Genomic DNA, 16731 nt, shown 5'->3' on the forward strand with positions numbered 1-16731 from the left:
AAAGCATTAATTCTTCTGCACTCAGCTTTCTTCACAGTCCAACTCTCACATCCATACATGACCACTGGAAAAACCATAGCCTTGACTAGACGGACCTTTGTTGGCAAAGTAATGTCTCTGCTTTTGAATATGCTATCTAGGTTGGTCATAACTTTTCTTCCAAGGAGTAAGCATCTTTTAATTTCATGGCTGCAATCACCATCTGCAGTGATTTTGGAGCCCCCAAAAATAAAGTCTGACACTGTTTCCACTGTTTCCCCATCTATAGAAATAAATCTCAGATGCATGGAACAGCTAGAGAATAGAGCCAAGGCAATTTTGGAAAAAAAAAAAAAGAAGAATATGGTAAACACAGGACATGGGCCCACCAGAGGGATGAGAATAGATATACATTGCTTTCTGGGAAACAGCGATCATTAGAGCCAAGAAAAGGAAAGGGTAAAGTGAAAAAATATTTCTACAGGCCAGATGGCTGACTGGCAGCACCACAGCTGGGGACACCATACTTCATAACCTGCTGCGGCCCCTTCTAGGCACACAATGCACTTTTCTCTATGGAGACATTATAAATAGCTTAGTTATCAACTTTGTTTACCAAGGGTGATTAAATCCAAAGAGGAGCTAAACTATAGAGTACTAGAGAACATTAATAATTAACATTTTGGAGGATAATGCAATGTAAAAAGAACTTTTGCTTACCTTGCCTTACTTAAGGCTGACAACTAACCACTCTATGAGGAAGTTTATGATTTCCATTTTCAAAATGAGTAAAATAAAATTAACAGAAATTAAACATATTTCTTAAGGCCACTAATTTACCCCCAAGTGATTACTGGTGGGTGTTATTGTGTTCCATCACTAAAATCTGTGCTATATCATACTGCCTCATATTTGGGATTAGAAAGGTTATGGATTTATGTGTATATGCATGTGCGTGTGTGTTGATGCTGTGTCAGAAAAGGGATTATTCTGTGAAGCAATCCAGCATTCAGCACGTTATTTCTAGACAGAAAACATGTCAAATACTAACAACCCAACTTGGATGCAAAATTTTAGAATATAACCCACTTATAAATTGCAAACTGATGACAGAAAATATAAATATGGGCCTCCAGCCTAGCATTTTACTATCTTATTTTTCTGTCAAGCAAAAAGATGTCGATTTCCTTTTCAGCATAGTTTTCCAAGTACTGATTGATGAGATCCTTGGAGATATACTAATATAGGTCTATTTTTCTCTCTCACTTTAGAATAAATAATTGTGCTAGAAATGAAAGGATCCCCTTTATCAATAATAACAGACTTCTGAGACTTTCCTGAAGGTCTATCGGTTAAGACTCTGCATTTCCACTTCAGGGGGCATGGTTCAAACCCTGGTTGGGGAACTAGGATACCATGTGGGCCATGGCTGCACCATGTGGCCAAAAAACAAAACAAAAAATAATAATAACATGCTTCTCTGCTAAGTTGTATAATGCATTAGTTTCGGAGGAACTTTTTGCTATATACCCATTACAAAATGGGGTTTATATTTTACTTAGACTGTTTGGCTTTAAATGAATATGCATTCCACACTGTATTCCATTTTATTTTCTAGTTTTCCTATCTAAGATCAAGATTTTGGTCAGAGACACTCAAGCCATATTTGCTTCAGTGAATTTGTAAGTCTTCCAAGCTCTTGGCTGTCTATCCCTAGATTATTCCATTACCTCTCTACTATGTTCCCTGACCTCCCATGCCTCAGCCAGGATACTTTTTGTGCTAAGAATTTTCACCAAGAATTACAGATAAATGTCTAAAAGCGTTTTGAAAAAGATTGTCTATTTCCTTTTCTATGGTTCCAAAAATTTGTCAACATCTGTTTAATAAAATGAGTCTGTATTTTCCTTCTTTTGGGAAATGAATAATTGAAGACATGTGAAGCTCAGTTAATACCTTCATGAGGCTTTGATCTCTGTTAACGCCTCCGCCAGTTGGCCAACATTTTAGAATGATTTAAACTGTTAAATACTGGAATGTGGCAACCGTTTCCATTTTTTCATAAAGCTTTGTCAATATTGACATTAAAACATGTACACACATTTAAAAGATGATATGAACTGAAAGCTGAACAGTGACTTCTATTCCTACATCTTCTTCAGATCAAGAATTTTACTTGAAAGGATTGCTTTGTCATTTTTCTTATAGTTAGTACTTGTTATTGTAATTTCTCTCATAGTTAGCACTTGTTATTGAGAAACAAAAGTTAAATAATTTGTTCAAATAAATAAAGTAATAGTCAAGGCTAGGATTAGACCCCAGGTTTTCTAATTCTTATCTCCTAGTCCTGAGCTTGTTTCACAGGATTCTACTCCTTCTGATCTCTATTTCTATAAGGCTGATACCAATATCTAAACAGGAAGCTGTCATGGACAGTATGGTTAGTCTCTAATGATCTTCTGCAAGCTCCCATGGCCATCATCTTTGCAACTTTTTGAGCTTTTCCCGGTCCTTTTATTAAAAGGTTTAGACTTATTTGCCAGTTAACTTGTGTTATTCTATCTTTTGTTGGCAATGTGGATTTAGCACTAAGTGTGCAATTGAAAGGGCTTCCCTGGTGGCTTAGATGGTAAAGAATCCGCCTGCAATTGCGGATTCTTTGTGGAGCTTATCTCTTCATGGTGAATTTGTTAAGTGCTGAATTATGGTATTGAGAATAATAATAGTTCTACTTATCTCCAGGCTTTTGAATTATGCTCTGGTCATGCTTATGAGACATTTTGTGGGTTGGAAGATTTTTCCTTTCCCACCTGCCTAGACATGATATGTTACAGAACAACTCCAAGTAAAAGTCTGACCACACAGCCCAACCCGCAGGGGAAGTCAGAGGACTTGGGAGGACAAGCAGACACCCTCAAATGCAAAGCCTATTTGTCCAGACCTCTGTCCCACTGAAAGCAAGCCTTCAGCCACCAGAAAAGCTAAGAAAGCAGTAGATCTAGCTTGAACCAAGATAGAAGTCACGGTTGAGTAATATTGTGAGACAGTCAGAATGTGAAAGCTTGGAAGAGAGAGACTGGAAAGCCAGACTTACTGGGGTAAGTGGCAGCATAGTCAGCGCTTGATCCAGAAGTACTCAAGAAAACAAAGCCTGCATTTAATGAGTAAAATTACTTGGGAGAAAATACATTTCAAGAATTGCAAACACTAACTTGTTAAATTAATATCAGCTAAACAGTGGCCTTTATTTTGAAATGAACTTGTCTTCTAACTCTAAATGATTAGACATTTGAAATTCTTTGGGAGGTAAAGCCATTGCAAAAGGGCAAATAAGGGGTCAACAAAAAGAACAGACAGAAAGTCTCATGGGAAGTTTTAAATTATTTTTTATTAAAAAAAATCTGGAGCATTAAAACAAAAATCATGTCTTTGGGATAGGAATTAGACTTCCAAAAATACATCCTAAAATTTAATCTTACATAACTGCATTAGAAACTTTAAACACAAAGATATCAATGTAAGATTTTTATGAGAAAAATGAAGGTACCATAAATTCTTAAAAACATGGAAGTTGTAAAATAAATGATTTTCTTCATGGTAAATGAAGAAAACATCATGTTCAAACAATTTAAAATAGCTTAAATTGTACATTATGATGCATCAAGTGAAAAATGTGAAAACTTTGAATTGGCAAAGTATTCGCTATGTACACAAAAGCTTCAAAATACAGACTGACTGTCTCTTCAATTCAGTTCAGTCACTCAGTCATGTCCGACTGCTTGTGATCACAGCACGCCAGGCCTCCCTGTCCATCACCAACTCCTGGAGTCCACCCAAACCCATGTCCATCAAGTCAGTGATGCCATCCAACCATCTCATCCTCTGTCGTCCCCTTCTCCTGCCCTCAATTTTTCCCACCACCAGGGTCTTTTCAAATGAGTCAGCTCTTCACATCAGGTAGCCAAAGTATTGGAGTTTCAGCTTCAACATCAGTCCTTCCAATGAACACCCAGGACTGATCTCCTTTAGGATGGACTGGTTGGATCTCCTTGCAGTCCAAGGGACTCTCAAGAGTCTTCTCCAACACCATAGTTCAAAAGCATCAATGCTTCGGCGCTCAGCTTTCTTTATAGTTCAACTCTCACATCCATACATGACTACTGGAAAAGCCATAGCCTTGACTAGATGGACCTTTGTTGGCAAAGGAACGTCTCTGCTTTTTAATATGCTGTCTAGGTTGGTCATCGGAGAAGGCGATGGCACCCCATTCCAGTATTCTTGCCTGGAAAATCCCATAGACGGAGGAGCCTGGTAGGCTGCAGTCCACGGGGTCACAAAGAGTCGGACACGACTGAGTGACTTCACTTTCACTTTTCACTTTCATGCATTGGAGAAGGAAATGGCAACCCACTCCAGTGTTCTTGCCTGGAGAATCCCAGGGATGGGGGAGCCTGATGGGCTGCCATCTATGGGATCGCACAGAGTCGGACACGACTGAAGCGACTTAGCAGCAGCAGCAGGTTGGTCATAACTTTCCTTCCAAGGAGTAAGTGTCTTTTAGTTTCATGGCTGCAATCATGACCTGCAGTGATTTTGGAGCCCAGAAAAATAAAGTCAGCCACTATTTCCACTGTTTCCCCATCTATTTGCTATGAAGTGGTGGGACCAGATGCCATGATCTTAGTTTTCTGAATGTTGAGTTTTAAGCCAACTTTTTCACTCTCCTCTTTCACTTTCATCAAGAGGCTCTTTAGTTCCTCTTCATTTTCTGCCATAAGGGCGGTGTCTTCTGCATATCTGAGGTTATTGATATTTCTCCCAACAATCTTGATTCCAGCTTGTGCTTCCTCCAGCCCAGCGTTTCTCATGATGTACTCTGCATAGAAGTTAAATAAGCAGGGTGACAATACACAGCCTTGATGTACTCCTTTTCCTATTTGGAACCAGTCTGTTGTTCTATGTCCAGTTCTAACTGTTGCTTCCTGACCTGCATACAGGTTTCTCAAGAGGCAGGTCAGGTGGCTGGTATTCCCATCTCTTTCAGAATTTTCCAGTTTATTGTGATCCACACAGTCAAAGGCTTTGGCATATATCTTAGCAATGCAATTATGTAACATTTATTTCTCAATTATTTTTCAAATATTCTGAGGAACACAGAAAGTGGTCTAACATCACACACAAAACCTCCAGGTCTGCATTTGGCTGTCTAGCTTGTAATTTTTACTAGCTTTATGATCTCATATACACTACCAGGCCTTGTTATTTTGGGCCTCAGTTTCCTCATCTGTGAAAATGGAATAATAATACTTAACTAATAGAACTGTTGCAAAGATTAAATGAAATAATGTAAAGCAATAGACAGTCCTGACACACAGTTACCATTTTAATAAATTTTAACCATTTATTACCTTTAAAAAAAGGAAAATGTGCATATGCACACGCACACACATACATATCTAAGTTTTAAAACTTGAAAATAAACACAGCTGCCCATGCTGCCCATTCTAAAAGACAGCTGAGTATTGTTAAAAACCCAGTTTAATCACAGCTTATTTTGCTTACTTAGTTTACTTTGAGAAGGACATAGCACGGAAACAGACAAAGAGTAGGCTGGTCAGGTCATCAGTGCAAGTCCTGCCTAAGCAAAGCATGCCTCTTCCCTACGGCTTCATTCAGCTCTATTCCTCGTGGATCATGTTTATCCAGTTCTCTCCTGATTGCTCAGTGCTTTGGGATGAACTGAGATTATTAATCCTGTCTTATGAACATGACATGATATACCTAGAAATATAGATTTTCCTACAAACCATTGGATGTGGAAGTGTAATGTTCAAATGCTTTTTTTCCCACTCATGGAGGATTACAGACTCCATCTTCTTTACAGGCCACCTGTAAAAAGAGAGGAAGTGCTAGAAAAATGAACTGAGTTTAGTTTGTATATATTTGCCAGTTCCCTATACGTTATAATAGTTCACTATCTCAAGTGTCTGTCTTTGCTTCAAAAAGGAACAAAGGGTGGATTGAAAGAGATAATCCCAGACTTCCCAGTGGTTCAGTGGTTAAGAATCCATCTACCAGTGCAGCGGACATGGTTTTGATCCCTAGTCCAGGGATATCCCACGTGCTGCAGAGTAACTCAGCCCACAAGCTGCAAGTGCCGAGCCTGCGTGCTGCAGTTACTGAAGCCCGTACACCCGGAGCTTCCCTATGCTCCATAGCGAGAGAAACCACAGCAATGAGAAGCCGGCGCTCCACAACAGAGGGCTGCCCCTGCTCAATGCAACTAGAGAAAGCTGATGTGCAGCAACAAAGACCCAGCATGGCCAAAAACAAATACAGTAAATAAATAACGTTTAAAGAAAGCCAATCCCTCAGAGAACAGAACTGCCAGAGAACTAAGCAGTTTAATCCCAATTCTCCATTAGTGATCTCTATCCACCGGTCTGTGTAGTTTAGTAGAAAAGTAGAGGCTGAATTTTCAATCCAGATTTACTGCAGCTAAAATTGGGAAAATTATTTAATTTCAGAATGTTGAATTTTCCATTTAAAAATCAGGATCTATGACAGATACTTCAGAGAGTTATTAAAAGGATTAACAATTATTATTTGGAATAAGATATATGGTATGTAGTAGGCATCCATTGAATGATAGCTGCTACCATACAGGGACTAAACACAAGGAAGTGTGGAATTTCCATAATGATAACAAGTAAAAATAATTGCTAGCATATAACATGTACCAAGAATTATTTTGAACAGTCTTCCTATCAGTCTGCAGTTAGTCCTCATAACAGCCTTTAGAGCTGGATAATATTATCAATTTACCCAATATTAATTTATATAATATTAACTTTTCTCTGTTTTTAGATAGTGAGCATGATATGCACTCTGAAGCTCCTTGCAACTCTATTAATATCTATATTATAAAATATCTATCTTGCTCTAGCTTATGAACTCTTCAATGACAAAAAGTAGATCTTTGTATTCCCAGTTTTTTCCTGGTTTATAGTATTCTAAGGTTAAGCTATTTGCCTCTGAGATTGGGAACTAAGCACTAAGTACTGTGTTCAGCACAGAAATTAATTTCATTTAAGATTTTAGGAGCTCCAAAGGAATGAATGGGCTTCCCTGATAGCTCAGTTGGTAAAGAATCCTCCTGCAATGCAGGAGACCCTGGTAGGATTTCTATAAGCCAGGGTCAGGAAGATACGCTGGAGATGGGAAAGGCTACCCACTCCAGTATTCTTGGGCTTCACTCCTGGCTCAGCTAGTAAAGAATCCACCTGCAATGTGGGAGACCTGGGTTCCATCCCTGGGTTGGGAAAAAACCCTGGAGAAAGGAAAGGCTACCCACTCCAGTATTCTGGCTTAGAGAATTCCATGGACTATACAGTTGCAAAGAGTCAGACTCAACTGAACAACTTTCACTTTCACAAAAGAATGGACTAATTGCATCTTTGTCATTCACAATACATATTTGCACATTTAAAGATCAGAGTTTTATGGTAATTGTCAAGATCATTCACCAGTTTGTATTGAGTAATAGCTCAATAGAGATGTTATCCAGGGTGGAGTGCTGTATACTGCTGCTTTTGGAGATCTGTTGCCAATTCAGTGTTTTCATCACCTTCTGCTGGGCCCACCAAGTCAACCACCATATAGTCCATTCATTTCATCTGGTAATACTCTTTGCTCAAGGCCTGTGTCCACATAATTAATGGAACCAAGTGTGGTTGGTTGGACCAGTCTTTAGACCATATAAATAACCAGGGACCAGGTTGCAATCTACAGAGTCTGGTTAAGTGGCCACAAACATGGCTGGAGTCAGATACACTGGGATTTGCTCATCAAAGAACTGCAAGCAATCAGTGGAATGCACACTAGCAAAAAGTCCTTATATTGATATATAATTCTTTTCTGCATGAGGACAGCAAAGAAAATGAATCCAAAAGAATGTTTACAGTCATTATAATAAATCTGTTTGAAATCTACAAATCTCCTTCAGAACAGTATTTCATGAAATTGAATTCAATGAATTGCCTGCAGACATTTCAGGGAAGAGTCAGGGATTAAATGACTTTTGCACAATAAATTTATTTTCTTGATGATATGAGTGCTTTTAAAATAGGATATTTACATAATTTTAACGCAGTCATATGTAAGTGGTTTGTGGTCTAGAGTATTTCACCTCCTGAGTAATCTTTTCATCAGCTTATGGAAATCCTATGGTTGTTCAGGAATATGCTTTTATATTCCAATAGGGACATGGAGAAGTTTGAAAAGCCCATAATTTCCTTTTAAATTTTACTCACCAGTAATACAAGATGATACTTATTTAAAGATGCAACTACCTATACTAATGGTTGCCATCTCCTTGGAAATAAGCATGCAATTTTTTTAAAAGAGCAATATTGATTGCTATTTGCAGGCCCTGTTAATGTTTTTATCTCTTTCTCCCTGCAGAGTTGTTTCAAGAGTCTCACATAACTTTGAAGTAAATGTTAGTCAAATATTGATCCAACACTATAATAGAAATGTTGAGGACACAGTGAGTGAGAGGTTACAAAATATCTATGATATTTATTTATATATCTATTTATATCTATGATATAAAATATCTATGTCATGTTAGAATGCTTCAAAATTAATGCATCACCCTCCTGAAAATTTCAAAAGAAGCTATGTAGGCAGTAGTACTGCAAATTCTAGAGCATCAGTTCCACCTTCTAAAGTGAATTCTCAGAGATTAGTGAATTAGTGAATGCTCAGAAATTAGACAGTGCTGAACATATGAGCAAAAGATTATGATTTATAGGACATAACTGGAGGCAAGTCAAGTTGACTGGTAAGGTTATGAGTATATTAACAAAGACAATATCATATTGAATATAAGCACCCATCTCCTGGCAATCTAAAAATACAAGTTCAGAATGCCCTGGTGGTACAGTGGATAAGAACCCACCTGCCAATGGAGGGGACACAGGTTAGATCCTTGGTCTGGGAGGATTCCACATGCTGCAGAGCGATTGGGTCCGTGCGCCACAACTACTGAAGCCCAGGCACCTACAGCCGGTGCTCGGAAACAAGAGAAGCCATCCATTGAAGAGCCAACGCACTGCAACCAAGAGGAACTCCTGCTCACTGCAACTAGAGCAAAGCCCACACACCACTGAAGACCCAGCATAGCCAAAAATAAAATAAATTTTAACATATGTTAAAAAGAAAAAAAAGCTTTGACTATTAGTAAATAGTGATGGACAGGGAAGCCTGATGTGCTGCAGTCCGTGGGGTCACAAAGTGTCAGACATGACTGAGCAACTGAATTGAACTGATTAGTAAATAAGAAGGAAAAAGGAAAATACCAAGGGAAAGCCAAAGGTAGGTTGATGACCTACCCTGGAAGGAGAGATATGTGCATCTACTTTGTGAAGAAAAGTATGGTGTAGGGTCTCAGCCAGGCAGACGTTTAAAGAGAGGTCATATATTCTGCAAAAACTTCTTTTGGAAGAATATTCATCATTGCCTCTCAATCATGTAATTATTCTTTCCTATTAAGTAAATGAACAAAAGAACTTGCATGAAATCTCTGCATGATCTATTCTATTGTTTTAGTGATTATCATTTATAGGTGCTGCTGCTGCTAAGTCGTGTCAGTAGCTGTAGAGCTAATAAAACATTCTCCGTCTTGACAGGTAAATAATCATAAAGAAGTGTACAATCCTTTCTTTCTTTTCAACCCAGTAGCTTAAAATTATTATAAAATATTTTGGAAGTTAAGAATGATGTAAAAGTAATCTAGTAAATAGTTGTTCTGCTTTAGGAAATAAAAAATTATACCACAGTTGAAGTCCCTGTAGATGCTCCTCGAATGCATCTCTAGGAGTTGCCCCTATTTTGAATTTGATGATGAAATGTGCAGAATCACCTGGAAGTTCTTTCTATTGGGCAACCATGATGACCTATAAAGTCACTAAGTAAGTGAAAGTCTTTCAGTCGTGTCCAGTGCTTTGTAACCCCATGGACTACAGAGTCCATGGAATTCTCCAGGCAGAATACTGGAGTAGGTAGCCTTTCCCTTCTCCAGGGGATCTTCCCAACCCAGGGATGGAACCTAGGTCTCCCACATTGCAGGTGAATTCTTTACCAGCTGAGCCATAAGGGAAACCCAAGAATACTGTCCCTTATCCAGCATATCTTCCTGACCCAGGAATCGAACTGAGGTTTCCTGCATTGTAAGTGGATTCTTTACCAACTGAGCTATCAGGGAAGCCCTGATGACCTATAGAACTATTTTAATAGTCAATGCTTTGGATCTGGCTATTGGCAGTAGAAAGTTTCAAAGTAAAAAATGTTCAGAGAGAATTAGGATAATGAGCTTTGACTTATTCATAGTGAAAATTTGCTAATGTTCTGATAAAACAGAGAATAGCAACTCAAAATAATAGAGAATAGCCAATCAAAAATAATTTAGTTCAAATTCCTAGATGCTTCTTTGAGATCAAGTCTGTCTCTGTCCCATTCTCCTGATCTTGTTTACAACCCTATTATTACAACTACCCTCCGAAGGAAGAAAACATCTTAGGTTGAGAGCTGGGAGGCGTATACCTCTATTGTTTTCTAGGTCACATACGCCTCGGTGTTCCTCTGATTTCGGTCACTGCAGTGGGGAAGAGCGCCGGACAATAATCTCAGCAGCCTTGCACTGGGAACTTCCACATCAAGAGCTGGCATCTTTCTGCATTCCACTTTCACAGCTTTCACTAAGGTAGTGGGAGTGTGCCTGACTAGTGCACAAGAACAGCTGGCCTGGAGCTGGGGGCTGAGGAGTGGGGGGAGGAAGGCAGGATAATGCCCCTGTGCCCCTGGGAGCCATCCTCAACCACTGGCTGGATGAGGAGAACTGACGGTTATCTACTCCAGACTCCAGACCTCTAAAGGAGAATATTAATCCCCCAACATTGTCTGCTTCCTGGAAACTCCAGGGAAATAGAGATCCTGTTGTCCACAGCAGCAACTCAATGAGGAATGCTTGCTTACACTGACTTTACACACTTCCCTGTTCCATTTCTCTGTTTCTTTTCTCTGGTGTCCTGAATCTCTCCACAGATGAACTACCAGGACCCAAAGCCTTGTTTAGTTTCTGATCTTAGGAAAGTAAAAACTAAGGCAGTTCTTTTAAAAAGAGAGAGAGAAAATTTTTTTTTAATTATTTTGTCTACAAAAATACATCTCTTTCATCCACATGTATACACTGTTATACTTACAATGGATAACCAACAAGGACCTACTGTATAGCACATGGAACTCTGCCCAGTATTATGTGGCAGGCTGGATGGGAAGAGAGTTTGGGGCAGAATGAATACGTATACAGTTCAGCTGCTCTTCTCTGCACTTGAAACTATCACAACTTTGCAAATTGACTATAGTCCAATATTAAATAAAAAGTTAAAAAAAACACATAAAGAAAAGAAACACTCTGGGAGTTCAATAGATTGTAAAATTATTTATCTTTCCATAGCCCAGTTGTCCACATTAAAGTTCCTTGGTTTGCATTGCTTTCGTCTTATGTTGTTTTCTCTTTTTGGACACAAGCATCAACACCCTGCATCCTAGTTTGGTTGCAGGATGGTGATAATGCAACCCCTGATGCTCTGCCCCTCACCTCCCCTTAGTGTTATGTTGCAATGAACAGATTTGTGCGTGTGCGTGCTCAGTCACTCAATAGTGTCTGACTCTTTTGTGACCCATGGACTATAGCCCACCAGTCCCCCCTGTCCATGGGATTTCCCAGGCAAAAAAACAGGAGTGGGTTGCCATTTCTTACTCCAGGGGATCTTCTTGATCCAGGGATCAAACCCATGTCTCCTGTATCTCCTGCATTGGCAGGCGGATTCTCCTGCATCTTCTGCATTGGTAGGCAGATTGTTTACCACTGAGCCACCTGGGAAGCCAAACAAAGTGAGTCACCATGTTTCTGGGATACGCTTTATGCTTGCTCAAGAGGTTACAGCTCTTGTACACTTTTCCCAAGTGGCCTGATCTCAGTCCCTATGGTTAGTTGTGTTTGTTGGCAATGAATCTAAAGATCTAAGTATGGTCTGCCTTTAGAAAACACTGGACTGTGAGTCAGAGACCCTTGGTTCTTTTTTATGATTCTACTTAATATGTTGAGTAACCTCCTACCCTTTCTGGGCAGTTTTTCCGTCTGTAATGGAGCCACCCAACTGTATGCCAGACTAAGAGTGGCAGAGTTAGTTCTAGGAGCCTTTCAGAAGCTTAAATTAGAATTAAGCTAATTCCACTACACCATCCTGTGTTTAAAATCAAAAGTATTTCTGTAAGTTGTTTTATTTTGATGTGGTTGGAAATATGTTCTGACTACAAAAGAAGTAAGAGTGATGTTTCATCCTTCTGTTTAGTAGTTGAATTCTGATGCAGGGTGATTATTTATAACTGAGAGAAACAAAAACATTTAAAATACTGAATAACGTTATTAGTTCTTTACATTATTTTCTAAACCTCATCCTGGTCAAATCAATATCATATTCCCTTCTAATAGCAAGGTTTCATTCCTTTGCATAAAACAATGCATCAATCTACAGGACACTTCTGGGAAGTGGAGCTTGGCATTTAAGAGTACTCTGTTAGAACATACACACAAACCTCTCCCACACTAAAACTCTGTGCATGAAAATATAGGTTGCAGAAGGGAGAGGAGTGGAAGCAAGGAATTGCATGTGATGGAAAAGCTCCTTTCTTTCATTTTACTTTCAGCATGGGAGTGTATGTGTGGAGCGGGGGGAGACATGGGTTCCATCCCTGGTGGCTGGGGGAGGAGCGGGTGGGAAGATCCGCTGGAGGAGGAAATGGCAACGCACTCCAGTATTTTTGCCTGGAGAATCCCATGGACAGAGGAGCCTGGTGGGTACAGTCCATGGGGTCACAAAAGTCAGACATGACTTAATGATTGAGCACATTTTTGTAATAGAGATGGCTTATAGTTCTGCAAATTCTCTTTAATGTTCATTGATAAAAGCTACAGCCCGTTCATTTATCTTATCATCAAGCACCATAATCAGATTAATAACTATTTTATCTGCAACACTGAAGAAGGGGTGGATATGGGGGAGGAGTGGAGGTAATTTTCATTTGGAAGGAGAGACAGGAGGCTCTGGAGAGCAGGCTCTGGTTTGCCAGAGAGCATTGATAAAGCTGTAGGTGCCAAGATGCAAGAACAAGGGAGAAGCAAAGAAGCTTGGGAATGAAGGTGGGATGGTACCAAAAAGAAAAACTGCTTAACAATCATGACTTTGCAATTTTCCTTGATGAACTCACAATGATGTGTCTAGGTTAGCACAAAGATGACAAAATTCCTCCCATCAGCTCATCCCAGTTTTCCCAGTAGAGTCTGGTCCCCGCCTAGAAAAAGACAGAAAAAGGTTAATTTAAAAAGCTGTAAAAAAGAAAAACTCTCTATATTACTACATACTCAAACACACACATGAATGTTTGAACACATCCCCCTCTCCATATTTAATTACCAGTATATTAAAAATATTAGGATTCAAATCCTAAAATATTGGTCCTTTATAATTATCATACAGTACATGAAGAAATGATTCCTGTAACATATGCCTCTCAGCTTCTGAACATCTCCTTACTATCTAGTTTGAGAGGCTATTTCAGGCTTACCTCATACTTTCCCTTTGGTTGCTGTCAAGCCTTCGTTAAAGTGCTCTGCAACTACCCCCTTATAATTCAGTGTGTGAGTATTGCTGGTGATGACATGGGACAGAGGAGATGTCCACCATCCTCCCTTCCGCTGACACTTGCTCAAAGCAGCAGCTGCCTATCACCAAAGGTCACAATCCAGAATTCCAGACACCCATAGTGCCTGCATACATTTCTTTAGGACTCCATTATATTCCAGATTCCATTGGTTTTTGTAAATGATTTATTAAATGAATTTAAAAATAAACATATTCATATCCTCTTAGTATTGTGTCGTCTCTTCCATCCTGGATCATATCCTTTCATATTTGAATCTCCAGATTTCAGTATAGCTTTCACCACTTGGTAGATTCTTAATAAATATGTGATCAGAGGAAGGAAGAAAGGTCCATCTTATCAACATTATTAGCAATTCAGACAGAAATATTAAATGCCATAATATGCCTAAGGCCTGTAGCCAATGCCTGGCAAATAGAAGGTACACTATGAGAGCAACCAAAGGAAAAGCTGAGCTATTTCTGTAATCTGATGGTTCTGGCACATAACAGAAAATAATTATTTTGGTTTACCTCATTCTCAACATTCCCTTTGACAACATAATAAACAAGTCAAAGAAATCATGAAAAGGTGCATTTGATGCTACTCTTGTTCAGCCTCAAATCTGAACAATTTTAAGAAAGCTGTTTTAAAGGACAATGGTAAATTGAGTTTTCTGATCAAATCATTGTAAAGTAAGTGATTGTCCAGAAAGCGTGTGTAAGTACTAAATTGAAACCACAAAACCAACAGATCAATCCTAAGTAGAAAGGACAAAATCTGAAAATTATGGTTACCATGTTTACAATAAATTTATTACTGCCTGAACATTGCTGCAGTTTTACACAAACCAAAAGAATCTATAAATGAATTAATGCCTAGACTAGTTTCAGAAAATAGTTACACTTCTAGCTGTAAGAATGAATCAAAGTTTAGGATTATAACTGACTTTGATGGGAAACAGAGGGACAGATCAGTGAAGAAGCACATAGATTTAGTATTAGTGACAAGGTTCTACCTTTGCTGCTCACAGTGTGCATTCATGAGTGTTTTTGTTATGCTTTTCCAAATGCTTTATATTTTTCATCTTTTGTAAATATTTCTTTTTATTTATCAATTGTTGCATAATAAAATAGCATATAGTCAACATTTTGGAAACTACTAATCTAGTATATCAAGCCCTTGGTTACCTTATATGTTAAATCAAAATAATACTTATAAAATTATCATTTCAATTAGATGAAATATGCAACAGAATGCTTGGTATATGTGTGCAACATATATAACCATTTATGCTAATTTTTGTTCCAATTTTAAAATTGGTCTTTGAAGGTACACTTTAGTTTTGGTAAGTTTCAAAAGATTATGTATGAATATTGCATTTGAGTTCATCTTGAAATGCTTTAGGTGTACAAGTACATTTTTGATGAAAGTGACCATGTCTTAACTGAACAGCTTTCTCCAAAGTATAAAGAGAATATGAAACATGTGTCCTCCATATAGTATTGCAAATGCTGTTTAATGTCTTTGTCTTGATGACTGCCTGCAAGCACTAGCCATAAAGCAATTAAGAATATAATTTTAACAACTCACATAAAACATTTAGTTGGAAATCCTGGGCATATGGTGAGTCACATTTAATTATTAATTGTTATTTATCTACACTACAACTAGACTGTCTAAATTACTTTCTTACAGGATAAAGGAAAAAACTTCTGTAGATTAGTAAGTTCAACAGTTTAATCTTATTTCTGCTTATTTTCCTGAGACAAAAATCAAATACATAGTAGAGCATGCACACCAAGTCTTTCTCGATTATTCTGAAAAGTCTATAAGCTCACTCAAGAAAATATAGTTTTCTATATTTTTATCTAAAGTGTATACTCAGACCACCTTGCTAAATTCCGGGCTGCACAATCCCTAGCAATGCTGGGCTATCTACCCTGCTGGCCCCTTCTTGCTCTGCAAAACCAAACCAACAAACATGGAAGATGGTGTACCATTTAGAGCTGGATTTTGAAGCTGAATTCAGAATCAGTTGAGAAATACCATTGGAGATGTGTTTGGATCTTTCTATTGAAGATTAAATTAATTCTTTCCATTATCCCATGGTATCAAGAGTGAAAGCAGTGATAGTAACCAGAAGTACTTTATGTCCTTATCATGTTCCAGGCAGGGCTTCCCTGGTGGCTCAGACAGTAGAGAATCTGCCTGCAGTGCAGGAGACCCGGTTTCAATCCCTGGGTCAGGAAGATCTCCTGAAGAAGGAAATGGCAACCCATTCCAGTATTCTTGCCTGGAGAATTCCATGGACAGAAGAGCCAGGTGGGCCACAGTTCATGGGATCACAAAGAGTTGGACATGATTGACTGACTAAACATTTTCACTTTTTCTTTCATATTCTAGGCAAAATGTTCAGCACTTTACAAGCACATGTGACCTACTTCAAATCTCATAAAAACCTCTATGAAGAAAGTTTGATTATCTTGAAGTGACTTATTCAAGCTATGCCACTATTGAATTAAACTAGAATACCAAACTTCTGACTCTTATCTATAACTTTTGAGGGTGATGGATATTTTTAACCTCTATACCACAGTAACCAGTGAATCAGTGAAGTTGCTTAGTCATGTCTGACTCTTTGTGATCCCATGGACTGTAACCTACCAGGCTCCTCCATCCATGGAATTTTCCAGGCAAGAATACTGGAGTGGGTTGCCATTTCCTTCTCCAGGGATCAAGCCTAGGTCTCCCTCATTGCAGGCAGACGCTTTACTGTCTGAGCCACCATGGAAGCCCAAAGTAGTTCTTAAATGGTCACTGTATTAATTATTTTACAATTTATTCAAATATCTACCAGTTGCAATCAATTGCCAAGCATTTCTCCTAGAATTACATTATCTAGCCTGGAAAGCGTCTTTGAGGGTCCGTCTTAAGATCTTAAGGAAATAAGAGAAAGAAATAATGAATTAGTCATGATCTTAT

General features: G+C 38.6%; 1 long non-coding RNA gene across 2 annotated transcripts in view; it reads right to left on the reverse strand.

Annotated features, from left to right (window-relative positions):
- Positions 1-3351: 3351 nt before the first annotated feature.
- The window catches only part of LOC133249698 (uncharacterized), a 29291-nt gene continuing 15911 nt past the window's right edge, over positions 3352-16731 (reverse strand). Inside the window, exons 2-4 of one of the 2 annotated variants that reach the window (XR_009737062.1) lie at positions 8942-13398; positions 5787-5868; positions 3352-4855 (exon numbers count right to left, since the gene is read on the reverse strand). This is a non-coding gene — a long non-coding RNA (uncharacterized LOC133249698). Of the gene's footprint in view, positions 5869-8941; positions 13399-16731 lie in introns of both variants that reach the window. The other variant, XR_009737063.1, reaches the window with a different exon arrangement.

The sequence above is a fragment of the Bos javanicus genome, chromosome 6 (genome assembly GCF_032452875.1).
Source record: "Bos javanicus breed banteng chromosome 6, ARS-OSU_banteng_1.0, whole genome shotgun sequence".
In the NCBI taxonomy this organism is placed as follows: Eukaryota; Metazoa; Chordata; class Mammalia; order Artiodactyla; family Bovidae; genus Bos; species Bos javanicus.